Source organism: Oncorhynchus kisutch, unplaced genomic scaffold, assembly GCF_002021735.2.
Source record: "Oncorhynchus kisutch isolate 150728-3 unplaced genomic scaffold, Okis_V2 scaffold1908, whole genome shotgun sequence".
NCBI lineage: Eukaryota > Metazoa > Chordata > Actinopteri > Salmoniformes > Salmonidae > Oncorhynchus > Oncorhynchus kisutch.
The window spans coordinates 22,130-41,121 of NW_022263853.1; the positions used below are offsets into that span (position 1 = coordinate 22,130).

Sequence of the window (18,992 nt, forward strand, 5' to 3'; positions counted from 1 at the left end):
TATGGTTCTACAGTACCTGCACCATTATCTGGACATGGTTCTGCAGTACCTGCACCATTATCTGGACATGGTTCTACAGTACCTGCACCATTATCTGGATATGGTTCTGCAGTACCTGCACCATTATCTGGACATGGTTCTACAGTACCTGCACCATTATCTGGACATGGTTCTACAGTACCTGCACCATTATCTGGATATGGTTCTACAGTACCTGCACCATTATCTGGACATGGTTCTACAGTACCTGCACCATTATCTGGACATGGTTCTACAGTACCTGCACCATTATCTGGACATGGTTCTACAGTACCTGCACCATTATCTGGACATGGTTCTACAGTACCTGCACCATTATCTGGACATGGTTCTACAGTACCTGCACCATTATCTGGACATGGTTCTACAGTACCTGCACCATTATCTGGACATGGTTCTACAGTACCTGCACCATTATCTGGACATGGTTCTACAGTACCTGCACCATTATCTGGACATGGTTCTACAGTACCTGCACCATTATCTGGACATGGTTCTACAGTACCTGCACCATTATCTGGACATGGTTCTGCAGTACCTGCACCATTATCTGGACATGGTTCTACAGTACCTGCACCATTATCTGGATATGGTTCTGCAGTACCTGCACCATTATCTGGACATGGTTCTGCAGTACCTGCACCATTATCTGGACATGGTTCTACAGTACCTGCACCATTATCTGGACATGGTTCTACAGTACCTGCACCATTATCTGGACATGGTTCTACAGTACCTGCACCATTATCTGGACATGGTTCTACAGTACATGCACCATTATCTGGACATGGTTCTACAGTACCTGCACCATTATCTGGACATGGTTCTACAGTACCTGCACCATTATCTGGACATGGATCTACAGTACCTGCACCATTATCTGGACATGGTTCTACAGTACCTGCACCAGCCCAAAAAGATAAGTAGTAACATTACCGTGATCTAATTGCAGTCGCTGTTCTCATAATATGCAGGAGAACTATCACCTTGCGGTGTGGATAGCCGAGCTGCAAGCCCAGCTTCAGATGCAATCGTTAGTTAAGGGATGAAACACTAAGTATACCAGTAAGTACATACAGTAGTATAAATCATTTTATACTACTCCTGAGCCGGACAAAGTTCTCAAGGCTTCTGGAAAGAAATGCTGTCGGCAGGCTCATGCTGTCGGTGTCGCTCATTCAGCCAACAGAAACTTTTAACCGGTTCTCCCCATTAAGCAACGAATCTGAGTCAGACGCCGAGCCTTCTCAGGTCTCTCCTCCACCCGAAGCCTCCCACCATTAGCTCTGAAAAATGTAAAACCCTAGTCATTGGAGAATCCATTATCCACAATATAGTGTGGTGTGTAGAGAGTACAGGGATATTGTTATCCACGTCGGCACCAACGATGTTAGGATGAAACAGTCAGAGGTCACCAAGCTCTACATAGCTTCAGCGTGTAAATTTGCTAGAAAGATGTGTCGGCATCTAGTATTTGTTTCTGGCCCCCTCCCAGTTAGGGGGAGTGATGAGCTCTACAGCAGAGTCTCACAACTCAATCGCTGGTTGAACACTGTTTTCTGCACCTCCCAAAATATATAATTTGTAGATAATTGGCCCTCTTTCTGGGACTCACCCACAAACAGGACAAAGCCTGGCCTGCTGAGGAGTGACGGACTCCATCCTAGCTGGAAGGGTGCTCTCATCTCATGTATGAACATAGACAGGACTCTAACTCCTCTAGCTCCACAATGACATAGGGTGCAGGACAGGCAGCAGGCTGCTAGCCAGCCTGCCTGCTTAGTGGAGTCTGCCACTAGCACAGTCAGTGTAGTCAGCTCAGCTATCCCCATTGAGACCGTGTCTGTATCTCGATCTAGGTTGGGCAAAACTAAGCATGGCGGTGTTCGCCTTAGCAATATCAATGGAATAAAGACCTCCTCCATTCCTGTCATTATTGAAAGAGATTATAATATCTCACATCTATAAATAGGGCTACTTAATGTTAGATCCCTCACTTCTCAAAATTTGGGGAAAAGCTGTTGCGCAGCAACTCACTCCCTTCCCAAAGACAAATAATGTACATGAAACGCTTCAGTCTGGTTTTAGTACCCATAATAGTACTGAGACTGCACTCGTGATGGTGGTAAATTACCTTTTAATGGCATCAGACCAAGGCTCTGCATCTGTCCTCGTGCTCCTAGACCTTAGTGCCAATTTTGACACCATCGATCACCACATTCTTTTGGAAAGATTGGAAACCTTAATTGGTCTACACGCTCAAGTTCTGGCCTGGTTTAGATCTTATCTGTCAGAAACGTATCAGTTTGTCCTCTGACAAATCAATTGTATGTTTCGGTGTTCCTCAAAGATCCGTTTTAGGACCACTATTGTTATCACTATATATTCTACCTCTTGGAGATGTTAATAGGAAACACAAACTTTCACTGCTATGCGGATGACACACAGCTGTACATTTCGATGAAACATTGTGATGCCCCAAAATTGCATACCCTGGTAGCCTGTGTTTCAGACATAACTTTTTAAGGCTCGGGGGCAGTATTCAGAAGTTTGGATGACAGGTTCCCAAAGTAAACTGCCTGTTACTCAGGCCCAGTACCTAGGATATGCATATGCATGGTAGTATTGGATAGAAAACACTCTAAAGTTGATAAAACTGTTAAAAATGTGAGTGTAACAGAACTGATTTGGTAGGTGAAACCCCTTGGACAAACCATCCAGGATTTTTTTTATTTTTGAGGTCATGGACATTCCAATGCTTTTCTATGGGAAAGCCTAATTATTAGGACCCAGATTGCAGTTCCTATGGCTTCCACTAGATGTCAACAGTCTTTAGAAATTGTTCACTGTTTTGTTTTTTAAAATCAAGAAGTATTCGTATTCTTTCTAAGTGTCACTCAGAAGGACTCTAGTCTTTTGAAGGGCAGCTTTTTTCCATCTTCATAACATTGCAAAAATCAGAAACATTTTGTTCAAAAATGATGTAGAAATGCTAATCCATGCTTTTGTCACTTCAATATTAGACTACTGCAAGGCTCTACTCTCCGGCTACCTGGATAAAGAACTAAATAAACTTCAATTGGGTCTAAACACGGCTGCTAGAATCTTGACTAGAACTCCAAAATGTTATCATATTACTCCAGTGCTAGCACAGCCCCTCACCACTAGAGGGATATCCACAGACCACCAACTTACTACCCTGAGACAAGGCTGAGTACAGCACTCGAAGATCTCCTCCTCTGCATGAGTCACAGGGCGCGCAAAACCGGACAGGAAGATCACATCAGTGACTCAACCACAGTGTCCCCTGACCCCCCTTGTCTCAGCCTCCAGTATCTATGCTGCAATAGTCCATGTGCCCGGGGGCAAGGGTCAGTCTGTTATATCTGGTGTAATTCTTATCTGGTGTCCTGTGTGAATTTAAGTATGCTCTAATTCTCTCTCTTTCACTCTCTCCCTCCCCTCCCGGAGGACCTGGGCCGGAGGACCATGCCTCAGGACTACCTGGCCTGATGACTCCTGGCTGTCTGCAGTCCACCTGGTTGTGTTGCTGCTCCAGTTTCAACAGTAAGGCCTGCGGCTATGAAACCTTGACCTGTTCACCGGACGTGCTACCTTGTCCCGGACCTGCTGTTTACGACTCTCCCTTTCTCTCTCTCTCTCTCTTTCTCTCTCTCTCTGTCTCTCTCTCTCTCTCTCTCTCTCTCTCTCTCTCTCCCTTTCCCTATATCTCTCTCTCCCTCTCTCTTTCTCCCTATCTCTCTCTCTCTCTCTCTCTCTCTCTCTCCCCCTTTCCCTATCTCTCTCTCTCTCCCTCTCTCTCTCTCTCTCTCTCTCTCTCCCTCTCTCCCTCTCCCTTTCCCTTTCCCTCTCTCTCTCTCTCTCTCTCTCTCTCTCTCTCTCTCTCTCTCTGTCTCTCTCTCTCCCTTTCCCTATCTCTCTCTCTCTCTCTCTCTCTCTCTCTCTCTCTCTCTCTCTCTCTCTCTCTCTCTCTCTCTCCCTTTCCCTATCTCTCTATCTCTCCCTCTCTATTGCACCTGCTGTCTCGACCTCTGAATACTCGGCTATGAAAAGCCAACTGACATTCATTTATATTATTTGACCCTGCTGGTCATCTATGGACTTTTGAAGAACAGCCAGAAGAGGACTGGCCACCCCTCAGAGCCTGGTTTCTTCCTAGGCTCCTGCCTCTCTAGGGACTTTTCCTCTTTTCCCCCCCTTCTCTATCCTGACAGCTCAGAGAGCATTTGGAATACTGTCTCTCTCCTTTTTTCTCTCTAACCCCCCCCCCCTCCCCTCTGTCCTCCCCTTCTCTATCCTGACAGCTCAGAGAGCATTAGGAATACTGTCTCTCTCCTTTTTTCTCTCTACCCCCCCCCTCCTCCCCTCTGTCCTCCCCTTCTCTCCAGATTAATGAACCTTCCCACTGTCTGTTTACTCAATAGCACTAAATATCCCACCTCGACACGTCATCCGCATAAATTACAAACATTTTAATTTGGAGAAGCAATCAATGAGCAGCAGAGCACTTGTTTTCCGAGCTTCTGTCTCTGCATGGGAGATTTACAAGGGCTCCCTCTCTTTTTCACTCGTTGGGCTTGACTTATTGGTTTAGTTTGTCATTAGTGATGACTTCCTCAAGTGCTGCCTCTCCATTGTAACAAATCACTTAGTTTTGAGAAAGAATTTACATTGACATTTTAGTCATTGAGCAGCTTAACCAGAGCGACTCACAGGAACAGTTAGGGTTAAATGATTTTTCACCTAGTCGGCTAAGGAATTTGAACCAGGGACCTTTCAGTTACTGGCCCAACACCAGGGTAGCAGGGTAGCAGGGCATTAGGGTAGCAGGGTAGCAGAGTATTAGGGTAGCAGGGTAGCAGGGTATTAGGGTAGCAGGGTATTAAGGTAGCAGGGTAGCAGGGAATTAGGGTAGCAGGGTAGCAAATTATTAGGGTAGCATGGCATTAAGGTAGCAGGGCATTAGGGTAGCAGGGTAGCAGGTTATTAGGGTAGCAGGGTAGAAGGCTATTAGGGTAGCAGGGTATTAAGGTAGCAGGGCAGCAGGGTAGCAGGGTAGCAGGGTAGCAGGGTATTAGGGTAGCAGGGCAGAAGGGTATTAGGGTAGCAGTTTGCAGGGTAGCAGGGCAGCAGGGTATTAGGGTAGCAGGGTGGCATGGTATTAGGGTAGCAGGGAAGCAGGGAATTAGGGTAGCAGGGTTGCAGGGTATTAGGGTAGCAGGGTTGCAGGGTATTTGGGGAGCAGGGTATCAGGGTATTATGGTAGCAGGATAGCAGGACAATAGGGTATTATGGTAACAAGGCAGCTGGGTGTCAGGGTATTATGATAGATGGGTAGAAGGGTATTAGGGTAGCAGGTTATTAGGGTAGAAGTTATTAGAGTAGCAGGTTATTAGGATAGCAGGTCATTAGGGTAGCAGGGTAGCAGGGTATTATGGTAGCAGGGTAGTAGGGTGGTAGGGTAGCAGGGTATTAGGGTAGCAGGGTAGCAGGGTATTCTGGTAGCACGGTAGCAGGGTATTATGGTAGCAGTGTAGCAGGGCAGAAGGGTATTATGGGTAGCAGGGTAGCCGGGTAGCAGGGTATTATGGTAGCACAGTAGCAGGGTATTATGGTAGCACGGTAGCAGGGTATTATGGTAGCAGGGTTGCAGGGTTGCAGGGTATTTGGGGAGCAGGGTATCAGGGTATTATGGTAGCAGGATAGCAGGACAATAGGGTATTATGGTAGATGGGTAGCAGAGTATTATGGTAGCAGGGCAGCTGGGTATCAGGGTATTATGGTAGATGGGTAGCAGGGTATTATGGTAGCAGGGTATTTGGGTAGGAGGTTATTAGGGTAGCAGGTTATTATGGTAGGATGTTATTAGGTTAGCAGGGTATTAGGGTAGGATATAATTGGGGTAGCAGGGTATTAGGGTAGCAGGTTATTAGGGTAGAGGTTATTAGAGTAGCAGGTTATTAGGATAGCAGGTTATTAGGGTAGCAGCGTAGAAGGGTATTATGGTAGCAGGGTAGCAGGGTGGTAGGGTAGCAGGGTATTATGGTAGCAGGGTAGCAGGGTATTATGGTAGCATGGTAGCAGGGTATTATGGTAGCAGGGTAGCAGGGCAGAAGGGTATAATGGGTAGCAGGGTAGCAGGGTATTATGGTAGCACGGTAGCAGGGTATTATGGTAGCAGGGTAGCAGGGTAGAAGGGTATTATGGAAGCAGGGAAGCAGGGTAGAAGGGTATTAATGGAAGCAGGGTAGCAGGGTGGTATTTTATCATTCAAGTGTGCAGCAGTGTTATTGAAATCTGTGAAGGCAAACAGACATTTCCTGCTCTTTACATTTCCACACTGTCTCATAAATGTGCACACACACACACACACACACACACACACACACACACACACACACACACACACACACACACACACACACACACACACACACACACACACACACACACACACACACACACACACACACACACACACACACACACACACACACACGCACACACACACACACACACCATGTGAGATAGTAACCCCTGAACTTCCCAAATGTCAAGCGTATTGGTATATTACAGCTGGCCTATATCCTACTGTCTGTAGATGAGAGGTTGAGAAAATTACACTGTAGAGAGATTGAGAAAATTACACTGTAGAGAGATTGAGAAACTGAGACTGTAGAGAGATTGAGAAAATACACTGTAGAGAGATTGAGAAACTGAGACTGTAGAGAGGTTGAGAAAATGACACTGTAGAGAGATTGAGAAAATTACACTGTAGAGAGATTGAGAAACTGAGACTGTAGAGAGATTGAGAAAATGAGACTGTAGAGAGATTGAGAAAATGACACTGTAGAGAGATTGAGAAAATGACACTGTAGAGAGATTGAGAAAATGACACTGTAGAGAGACTGAGAGAAGCTGGAAGTTAGATGTCCTTCCAGGTCTTAGATTGTCTTCCAGGTCTTAGATGTCCTTCCAGGTCTTAGATGTCCTTCCAGGTCTTAGATGTTCTTCCAGGTCTTAGATGTCCTTCCAGGTCTGCTTGGTGAAACTAGGCTTGAGGGTGTGCATGGGGAAACTAGGCTTGAGGGTGTGTGTGGTGAAACTAGGCTTGAGGGTGTGCTTGGGGAAACTAGGCTTGAGGGTGTGCGTGGTGAAACTACGGGTCCATCTCATAGCCTAAGGCAGCAGAATGGGTCCATCTCATAGCCTAAGGCAGCAGAATGGGTTCATCTCATAGCCTAAGGCAGCAGAATGGGTTCATCTTATAGCCTAAGGCAGCAGAATGGGTCCATCTCATAGCCTAAGGCAGCAGAATGGGTCCATCTCATAGCCTAAGGCAGCAGAATGGGTCCATCTCATAGCCTAAGGCAGCAGAATGGGTCCATCTCATAGCCTAAGGCAGCATAATGGGTCCATCTCATAGCCTAAGGCAGCAGAATGGGTCCATCTCATAGCCTAAGGCAGCAGAATGGGTCCATCTCATAGCCTAAGGCAGCAGAATGGGTCCATCTCATAGTCTAAGGCAGCAGAATGGGTCCATCTCATAGTCTAAGGCAGCAGAATGAGATATCGATTTTTATTTGACCGTTAACGACAGAACTACTGGAGCAACAGTTTGAGACTAATAAATAATATTCAGATAAAAATATGTGATTAAATATGCAAGTCTGTGAGTAGACAGGGAGTGGAAAATATGGGTAAAAAAACAAAATTCTTGTGTTGTTTAACTTGAGGTCCGAATCTCATCAGTATTTTATCAATTATTTACAGCCAACATTATGATGATGAAGGCAACACACTGAAGAATCCTGGGTTCTTGAGGCTCTGTTTTTCTGTATGAACTGAGGTCAGTATAATAACTTCAGAGACACTGTGTGGACTGAGCAATCTGAACACAGAGGCCCTACTTCAGAGCCAGCATCTTCCCCCACTCACCCATCCTCTCCCCCACTCCCACAGCCTCACCCAGCCCCACTCACACAATATCAAATGGGACATGATTTCTATTTGAAACTACAGAGATCACAGTCTCCTCTCTCTCTGACAGCCTTGTTGGTTGAGGCGTCCAAGGAGAGACAACGCTCTGAGATGAGAACAGAAGAACTGTCTGTCTGTTATAAATAATTTGTGTATGATGATATTACACAGGGATGGGTGAAACTACACCGGGATGGGTGAAACTACACAGGGATGGGTGAAACTACACCGGGATGGGGTGAAACTACACAGGGATGGGTGATATTACACAAGGATGGGTGAAACTACACATGGATGGGTGATACTACACAGGGATGGGTGATACTACACAGGGATGGGTGATACTACACAGGGATGGGTGATACTACACAGGAATGGGTGAAACCACACAGGAATGGGTGAAACTACACAGGGATGGGTGATACTACACATGAATGGGTGAAACTACACAGGGATGGGTGAAACTACACATGAATGTGTGAAACTACACAGGGATGGGTGAAACTACACATGAATGGGTGAAACTACACAGTGGATGGGTGATACTACACAGTGGATGGGTGATACTACACAGGGATGGGTAAAACTATACAAGGACGAGTGATACTACACAGGGATGGGTGATACTACACATGAATGTGTGAAACTACACAGGGATGGGTGAAACTACACATGAATGGGTGAAACTACACAGTGGATGGGTGATACTACACAGGGATGGGTAAAACTATACAAGGATGAGTGATACTACACAGGATGGGTGATACTACACAGGGATGGGTGATACTACACAGGGATGGGTGATACTACACAGGGATGGGTGATACTACACAGGGATGGGTGATACTACACAGGAATGGGTGAAACTACACAGGGATGGGTGATACTACACAGGGATGAGTGATACTACACAGGAATGGGTGAAACTACACAGGGATGGGTGATACTACACAGGAATGGGTGCAACTACACAGGGATGGGTGATACTACACAGGAATGGGTGAAACTACACAGGAATGGGTGTAACTACACAGGGATGGGTGATACTACACCGGGATGGGTGAAACTACACAGGGATGGGTGATACTACACCGGGATGGGTGAAACTACACAGGGATGGGTGATACTACACCGGGATGGGTGAAACTACACAGGGATGGGTGATACTACACTGGGATGGGTGAAACTACACAGGGATGGGTGATACTACACCGGGATGGGTGAAACTACACAGGGATGGGTGAAACTACACAGGGATGGGTGAAACTACACAGGAATGGGTGAAACTACACCGGGATGGGTGATACTACACAGGGATGGGTGAAACTACACCGGGATGGGTGATACTACACCGGGATGGGTGAAACTACACAGGGATGGGTGAAACTACACCGGGATGGGTGATACTACACCGGGATGGGTGATACTACACAGGGATGGGTGAAACTACACCGGGATGGGTGATACTACACCGGGATGGGTGAAACTACACCGGAATGGGTGATACTACACAGGGATGGGTGATACTACACCGGATGGGTGAAACTACACCGGGATGGGTGATACTACACCGGGATGGGTGAAACTACATCGGGATGGGTGATACTACACCGGGATGGGTGAAACTACACAGGGATGGGTGATACTACACCGGGATGGGTGAAACTACACAGGGATGGGTGATACTACACAGGGATGGGTAAAACTACACAGTGGATGGGTGATACTACACCGGGATGGGTGAAACTACACCGGGATGGGTGATACTACACCGGGATGGGTGAAACTACACAGGGATGGGTGAAACTACACCGGGATGGGTGATACTACACCGGGATGGGTGATACTACACAGGGATGGGTGAAACTACACCGGGATGGGTGATACTACACCGGGATGGGTGAAACTACACCGGGATGGGTGATACTACACAGGGATGGGTGATACTACACCAGGATGGGTGAAACTACACCGGGATGGGTGATACTACACCGGGATGGGTGAAACTACACCGGATGGGTGATACTACACCGGGATGGGTGAAACTACACAGGGATGGGTGATACTACACCGGGATGGGTGAAACTACACAGGGATGGGTGATACTACACCGGGATGGGTGAAACTACACCGGGATGGGTGAAACTACACAGGGATGGGTGAAACTACACAGGGATGGGTGAAACTACACAGGGATGGGTGAAACTACACAGGAATGGGTGAAACTACACAGGGATGGGTGATACTACACAGGGATGGGTGAAACTACACAGGGATGGGTGAAAGTACACAGGGATGGGTGATACTACACAGGGATGGGTGAAACTACACAGGGATGGGTGATACTACACAGGGATGGGTGAAACTACACAGGGATGGGTGAAACTACACAGGGATGGGTGAAACTACACAGGGATGGGTGATACTACACAGGGATGGGTGATACTACACCGGGATGGGTGAAACTACACCGGGATGGGTGATACTACACAGGGATGGGTAAAACTACACAGGGATGGGTGATACTACACCGGGATGGGTAAAACTACACAGGGATGGGTGATACTACACCGGGATGGGTGAAACTACACAGCACGAATAGCAACTTCAAAACACAATCTTTTCAAAGGATACAGTTATCACACACGAGACGCAATAGAACGCGATAAACACCATCAAATGGCAAAAGCAATAATCTCTGACATCTAAAAAGACATCTAACAGTCTCTCAACGGGAATGCTCTCCTCCTCTCCCTCCCCCTTCCACTCTCCACGGTAAACAGAGAGAGCATCATGACAAATTACTCAACATTCTATAAATAAAGCAGGATCAGCACTCTACACACCACCAATGCTCTCTGACGTAAAGAGAGGCCTGTGGCCCAGCGGCATCTGTCTGAGTGTGTGTGTGGTGTGCCGTGCCGTGCCGTGCCAGAGTGGGCTCTTCTCTCTCTTCCACTGCCATGTAAATTTGGGACACTTAGCCACCAGCTGGTGATACCACTCCTTTGGTGCCGCTGGCAACACGCCACCGGCGTGGATGAGCTATCACTATACCAACCACTCCATGTAATGCCAGTTAGAGAGCCGTGCGAAACCCAAATCCCTACACCAGTGGAGGCTCCTCAGAGGAGGAAGGGGAGGACCATCCTCTTCAGTGAATTAGAAAAAACTATACAAAATATAATCACATCACCAAATAATCGATTAAATCATACAATTTTGCAATGAAGGTCTACAGTAGCCTCGACAGCACTCTGGGTGGCACCATGGTGTAGCCAGAGGACAGCTAGCTTCCATCCTCCTCTGGGTACATTGACTTCCATACAAAACCTAGGAGGCTCATGATTCTCACCCCCTTCCATAGACTTACACAGTAATTATAATAACTTCCGGAGGACTTCCTCCAACCTATCAGAGCTCTGGCAGCATGAACTGACATGTTGTCCCCCTAATAAAGGATCAGAGAATGAATCTGGTACTGAAAGTAGAAGCTACAGCTAGCTAGCACTGCAGTGCATAAAATGTGGTGAGTAGTTGACTCAAAGAGAGAGAAATAATATAGTTGAACAGTTTTGAACAAATACATTTCTTCCAAAATGAAGGAGAAGCAAGAGAGAGATTCCATCATTTTTTTCAACTTTCAGTTTCATTTACTTAGTTAGCAAATGCACCTAGCTAGTTTAGCCTATTCAAACACTCTGCTCAAACAGAGGGATGCTATGTTAGCTAGCTGGCTATGACAGGGGGATGCTATGTTAGCTAGCTGGCTATAACAGAGGGATGCTATGTTAGGTAGCTGGCTATGACAGAGGGATGCTATGTTAGCTAGCTGGCTATGACAGAGGGATGCTATGTTAGCTAGCTGGCTATGACAGAGGGATGCTATGTTAGCTGGCTATAACAGAGGGATGCTATGTTAGCTAGCTGGCTATGACAGAGGGATGCTGTGTAAGTCTATGTTAGCTAGCTGGCTATGACAGAGGGATGCTGTGTAAGTCTATGTTAGCTAGCTGGCTATGACAGAGGGATGCTGTGTAAGTCTATGTTAGCTAGCTGGCTATGACAGAGGGATGCTATGTTAGCTAGCTGGCTATGACAGAGGGATGCTGTGTAAGTCTATGTTAGCTAGCTGGCTATGACACAGGGATGCTATGTTAGCTAGCTGGCTATGACAGAGGGATGCTGTGTAAGTCTATGTTAGCTAGCTGGCTATGACAGAGGGATGCTATGTTAGCTAGCTGGCTATGACAGAGGGATGCTATGTTAGCTGGCTATAACAGAGGGATGCTATGTTAGCTAGCTGGCTATGACTATCCAACTCCTCCATGTGAAGGTAGGCTTTTGGTTTTACTAATGTATTGCCCGACGGTGTAACTGCTTACTGACTATACACTGTAACTTTACTGCATGATTGTAGTGGGTTTACTAACACATTAGTTCTATTAGCTATGTTGACTGTGATGTTACTTTTTTAAATAAATGTTTTACCTTTATTTTACTAGGCAAGTCAATTAAGAACAAATTCTTATTTTCAATGACGGCCTACCGGTGAACAGTGGGTTAACTGCCTTGTTCAGGGGCAGAACAACAGATATGTACCTTGTCAGCTCGGGGATACGATCTTGCAACCTTTCGGTTACTAGTCCAACACTCTAACCACTAGGCTACCCTGCCACCTCTACACTCTAACCACTAGGCTACCCTGCCACCTCTACACTCTAACCACTAGGCTACCCTGCCACCCCACCCTATGTTTTTGTTCACCTGATCACAAACAGCTGATGTGTTGTGCATTGAAGTCCACAAGCAAAGGGAAAAGGTGACAGAAGAGGAGCGCATAGGTGCGAGAAGGAATACAATGTGGCTGCTATGAAAGTGAACTGTGTTGACATGTGATCAGGGGTGTGGATTCATTCCACCGATTCTGTTGAAAAACATTTAGCAAACGGAATGAAACAGCAATAAACATACTTGAATTTGTCCAACTCTTGTTTTCAAAAGTTTGCATCAGCTAGATGCAGGCAAGAGTGTACAAGGCAATATTGAATGTGTCACTGTTTGTCCATGTGTCACTGTCTGTCACCTCGAATTTGTCTCTCGACCTGTGTGCACCTACATTGTAAACTTTCATTCATAGGCTAGGTTCTATCAACCTCATGATGGGAATAGGGAATATTAGAGTATCATGTAGGAGTCTAAACCTATTGCTGTTACATTGAACTGGGTGAATGGAATATGAATGACAGTCATCCAATATGCTGTAATAGAAATAAGGGCATCCTCGCTCATCTTAAACAGCACTGACCACCACTGCCCTATACACCCCCCCCCCCCACACACACACACGCACACACACACACACACACACACACACACACACACACACACACACACACACACACACACACACACACACACACACACACACACACACACACACACACACACACACACACACACACACACACACACACACACACAGTCAGTCAGTCAGTCAGTCAGTGCCAGTACTCCTCAGTAAGAGGTGGAATATCCCACCACCTCACGTTTAGTAGAAACTAAAGTTGACTTCAGATTTCAGCCAGCAGCACCACCCTGTATCCTACTGCTGGCTCTGATCAGTCCTGGTCAGTCCCTGGATGGGAGAACAGATGCTGCTGGAAGTGGTGTTGGAGGGCCTCTTTCCTCTGGTCAAAAACAAATGTCCCACTACCCAAGTACATTGATTGGGGACATTGTCGGATGGGACATTAAACTCTCGGTGGTGACTAAAGATCCCATGACACTTATCGTAAGAGTAGGGGTGTTAATACCCTCTGTGTCCTGGCTAAATTCCCAATCTGGCCCACAAACAATTACGGTCACCTAATCATTCCCAGCTTCTAATTGGCTCATTTGTCCCCCCTCCTCTCCCCTGTAACTATTCCCCAGGCTGTTGCTGTAAATGAGAATGTGTTCAGTCAACTTACCTGGTTAATGAATACAATGCAATCTAGAGTGTGTCAGAAAAGGGCAATGACTTTGAATACGTCTTCTGATGAAAACACAACATACAGTCCTGAAGTCAGAACGTTGTCTGTTTCATACCCAGGCGCAGGGTAACAAAGGCTGGTCTCTAAAGCGGATTTGGGTCTATGGGCCTGGATCACAGTACGGTAAGATTGTGACTCAGAAAGCCATAGCAGAAGCTAACAGAGGTTAGCGTTGGCCAGAGCTATAATCTGCACAAGAGCCATTACAGTCTTAATGGCCTTAGAAATGTAGTGATGGTGGGGATGAGGGTGACAAAGCTGACACATATGGACCAGGCTTGATACTGTTCAGCACTGGAGGATTCAATCATTTCTGCCGTTTATCCACAATAATACTGTTGTGGATTAGAGAGTTAAACCAACAAATGGTCACCAGGGAGGAGAGGAGAGATAAATGTGGGCCAGCGTATCCAAGCCTTGTCTATGGTGGCTGGTACTGAGATATTTCACACATATGGACTTATTCCAAGATGGGATTCAGATCTACTGTACACAGACAATTTATGAGAGAGAGGGAGAAAGAGAGAGAGAGAAAGCGAGAGAGAGAGAGAGAGAGAGAGAGAGAGAGAGAGAGAGAGAGAGAGAGAGAGAGAGAGAGAGAGAAAGCGAGAGATAGAGAGAGAGAGAGAGAGAAAGATAGAGAGAGAGAAAGAGAGAGAGACAGAGAGAGAGAGAGATTCAGGGGTTATGGAGAGAAAATATGTGATGGAAAGAAAGAGAGATAACAGCGTTAAGTAAACAGCACGTGGATCAGTTTGTAGCGGCACGTGACATGCAGTGATACACATATTACACGCATAGAGCATTTTATGGCAGCCTCCCCCTCAGCTCAGCTCCATAGGGGAGGAGTGGAATTATAAAACAAACCGACATCGCATACAGAGAGGGAAAACCAGTCCCCCTTTTTAATGGACATCTTTATTTCATCAATACACCATACCAAGCCATCAAATAAATTCAATTCAACCCTGAACAAACAGTCCATAATACAGAACCAAACAACACAACTGAATGTACACAGAAAAGGAGTGGAGAAAGTCCAGAACATTACTTTTCACAAATACCAAGGTCCTTTTCCTTTACAAAATGAAAGACGGGCAGAAAGAGGTGGACACTGAATACAGATACTTCTTTAGGTTTCTTTACAATCAGAAGACTTTATTTCACAACATCCAATACCATCCAATAGTCTGTCGATGGGTACCAAGGGTTGGAGTTGGGCTGGCAGGCCATCCATCCACTTGGAACGGTGGGCTCAGGTGGTATTTGGTATAAAGATGTTGAAGGTTTGGGGGAGGGGTTTCAGTTGTTATTAAAGGTGAGACTGTACAAAGATAGATGCCTTGTAGAGCTCGCTCTCACTATCTTTCTGTCTGAGCCAGACTAAAGGCACAGGGGGTCCACTGAACAACAGACATGTCCGTTCTAGAGAGAGAGAGAGAGAGAGAGAGAGAGAGAGAGAGAGAGGGAGAGAGAGAGAGAGACAGAGATAACGAGAGACGAGAGAGAGAGAGAAAGAGAGAGCGAGAGAGAGTGACAGAGAGAGAGAGAGAGAGAGAGAGAGAGAGAAAGCGAGAGATAGAGAGAGAGAGAGAGAGAAAGATAGAGAGAGAGAAAGAGAGAGAGACAGAGAGAGAGAGAGATTCAGGGGTTATGGAGAGAAAATATGTGATGGAAAGAAAGAGAGATAACAGCGTTAAGTAACAGCACGTGGATCAGTTTGTAGCGGCACGTGACATGCAGTGATACACATATTACACGCATAGAGCATTTATGGCAGCCTCCCCCTCAGCTCAGCTCCATAGGGGAGGAGTGGAATTATAAAACAAACCGACATCGCATACAGAGAGGGAAAACCAGTCCCCCTTTTTAATGGACATCTTTATTTCATCAATACACCATACCAAGCCATCAAATAAATTCAATTCAACCCTGAACAAACAGTCCATAATACAGAACCAAACAACACAACTGAATGTACACAGAAAAGGAGTGGAGAAAGTCCAGAACATTACTTTTCACAAATACCAAGGTCCTTTTCCTTTACAAAATGAAAGACGGGCAGAAAGAGGTGGACACTGAATACAGATACTTCTTTAGGTTTCTTTACAATCAGAAGACTTTATTTCACAACATCCAATACCATCCAATAGTCTGTCGATGGGTACCAAGGGTTGGAGTTGGGCTGGCAGGCCATCCATCCACTTGGAACGGTGGGCTCAGGTGGTATTTGGTATAAAGATGTTGAAGGTTTGGGGGAGGGGTTTCAGTTGTTATTAAAGGTGAGACTGTACAAAGATAGATGCCTTGTAGAGCTCGCTCTCACTATCTTTCTGTCTGAGCCAGACTAAAGGCACAGGGGGTCCACTGAACAACAGACATGTCCGTTCTAGAGAGAGAGAGAGAGAGAGAGAGAGAGAGAGAGAGAGGGAGAGAGAGAGAGAGACAGAGATAACGAGAGACGAGAGAGAGAGAGAAAGAGAGAGCGAGAGAGAGTGACAGAGAGAGAGAGAGAGAGAGAGAGGAGAGAGAAGACTCCGTCACTCAAAGCAAGGAGCATTCAATTGCAATGTGTGCATTGGGTGTGTGTGTGCGTGCATGTGTGTGTGTGTGCGTGCATGTGTGTGTGTGTGTTGGTTATTCTATCCCTGTGGGGACCTAAAATCCCCAGAAGTCCCCACAAGGATAGAAGAACATGCTTCCTCAGTCATTCAGCACTCCTGTCTTAAAAGGAGTTGTTGTTGAACTGACTCAGGTTGTTGTTTCTGTCTGGAAGGCCTTGGATGTTCTATGTTCTCTGGCTCCTCCACACAGACAGAAAGAGCAAAGAAGAGGAGTGTCAAATACCTTGCGCCTGGCAACTCATTGTGTGTGTGTGTGTGTGTGTGTGTGTGCACGCATGTGTATCTGTGTGTGTTGGTTCTTCTATCCTTGTGTGTGTGTGTTGGTCCTTCTATCCTCCTGTGTGTGTGTGTGTGTGTGTGTGTGTGTGTGTGTGTGTGTGTGTGTGTGTGTGTGTGTGTGTGTGTGTGTGTGTGTGTGTGTGTGTGCGTGTGTGTGTGTGTGTGTGTGTGTGTGTGTGTGTGTGTGTGTGGTGCTTCCTCAGTCATTCAGCACTCCTGTCTAAAAAGGAACATTGATTGTTATTCAACTGCGTCAGGTTGTTGTTGCTGTCTGAAAGGGTTTTTGTTCACCTACACCCCTTTCTGCAAGTGTCTGTCAGTTAGGCTCCCACTCTGTGTGTAAATGTGTGTGTGTGTGTGTGTGTGTGTGTGCGCGTGTGCGTGTGTGTGTGTGTGTGTGTGTGTGTGTGTGTGTGTGTGCATGTGTCAGTATCCCTCCGTGTGTAAATGTGTGTCAGTGTATCTGTCTGTCTGTATAAGTACATTCATCAGGATGTGTGAGTGCATACAGTATATCAGTGTGTGTCTGTCTCCCACTGTCTGTGTGTGTATTCCCATGATCCTCTCTGTCTCACCTTGCACTGGCAGAGGGTGCATTCTGTTCTGTGTTTGGTCCAGGCGGCTCCGCTGAAGCGCATCAGTCCGTTCTCGTCTACACACGTCTTGGTGATGTCGTTACGGACGGTGTCAGCCTGGCAGGGGTCGGTGATGCAGCGCGGGCAGCACTGCCCCTCGGGCACCTGGGTAAACTCACAGTCCACCACTGGAGGGCAGGACATGGGCCAGCAGTCCACCTCTCCACTCTGGAACAAAAACAACAACAATGATGCTTTATTGTCCATTTTATTTTCAAAGCACCACAACTTCAACCCAAGGGAGACAAAAACATCTCATCAACAGTCTCTCCAGCTATGACCGTCCTCTCTACAGTCTTCACAAGTCAGAAACTACAGCCCTCTCCATCTCATCAACAGTCTCTCCAGCTATGAATCTCCTCTCTACAGTCGTCACAAGTCAGAAACTAACAGCCCTCCCATCTCATCACAGTCTCTCCAGCTATGACCTCCTCTCTACAGTCGTCACAAGTCAGAAACTACAAGCCCTCCCATCTCAATCACAGTCTCTCCAGACTTGACCTCCTCTCTACAGTCTTCACAAGTCAGAAACTACAGTCATCCATCTCAGAACCCTCTGTTGCCCTTCAAGTCTCCCCCACACATCACCCCAAGCTCCTCCCATGGCCTTTCTCCCCTGCCTCACTCCATCTGGACTGTCAGGATAAAGGCCACAGACTCTCAGTGGAATACTGATCAGCTGAAACACAGTTAGACCTGCTACAGTAACAGAACTGACCTGCTACAGTAACTGACCTGCTACAGTAACAGACCTGCTACAGTAACAGACCAGCTACAGTAACAGACCTGCTACAAGTAACAGACCTGCTACAGTAACAGACCAGCTACAGTAACAGACCTGCTACAGTAACTGACCTGCTACAGTAACAGACCTGCTACAGTAACAGACCAGCTACAGTAACATACCTGCTACAGTAACTGACCTGCTACAGTAACAGACCTGCTACAGTAACAGACTTGCTACAGTAACAGACCTGCTAAGTAACAGACCTGCTACAGTAACATACCTGCTACAGTAACAGACCTGCTACAGTAACAGACCAGCTACAGTAACAGACCTGCTACAGTAACAGACTTGCTACAGTAACAGACCTGCTACAGTAACAGACCTGCTACAGTAACATACCTGCTACAGTAACAGACCTGCTACAGTAACAATTAGGCCCTGCTACAGTAACATACCTTCTACAGTAACAATTAGACCTGCTACAGTATCAGACCTGCTACAGTAACAGACCTGCTACAGTAACAGACTTGCTACAGTAACAGACCTGCTATAGTAACTGACCTGCTACAGTAACATACCTGCTACAGTAACAAACCTGCTACAGTAACTGACCTGCTACAGTAACAGACTTGCTACAGTAACAGACTTGCTA

At 46.4% G+C, this 18,992-nt stretch overlaps 1 long non-coding RNA gene across 1 annotated transcript; it reads right to left on the bottom strand.

Annotated features, from left to right (window-relative positions):
- Nucleotides 1-14,952: 14,952 nt before the first annotated feature.
- Nucleotides 14,953-17,788, bottom strand: LOC116368399 (uncharacterized). Its single transcript, XR_004208500.1, has 2 exons — nucleotides 17,554-17,788; nucleotides 14,953-16,464 (listed from the first exon to the last, which is right to left on the bottom strand). It is a non-coding gene; the product is annotated as an uncharacterized LOC116368399 (long non-coding RNA).
- Nucleotides 17,789-18,992: the final 1,204 nt, after the last annotated feature.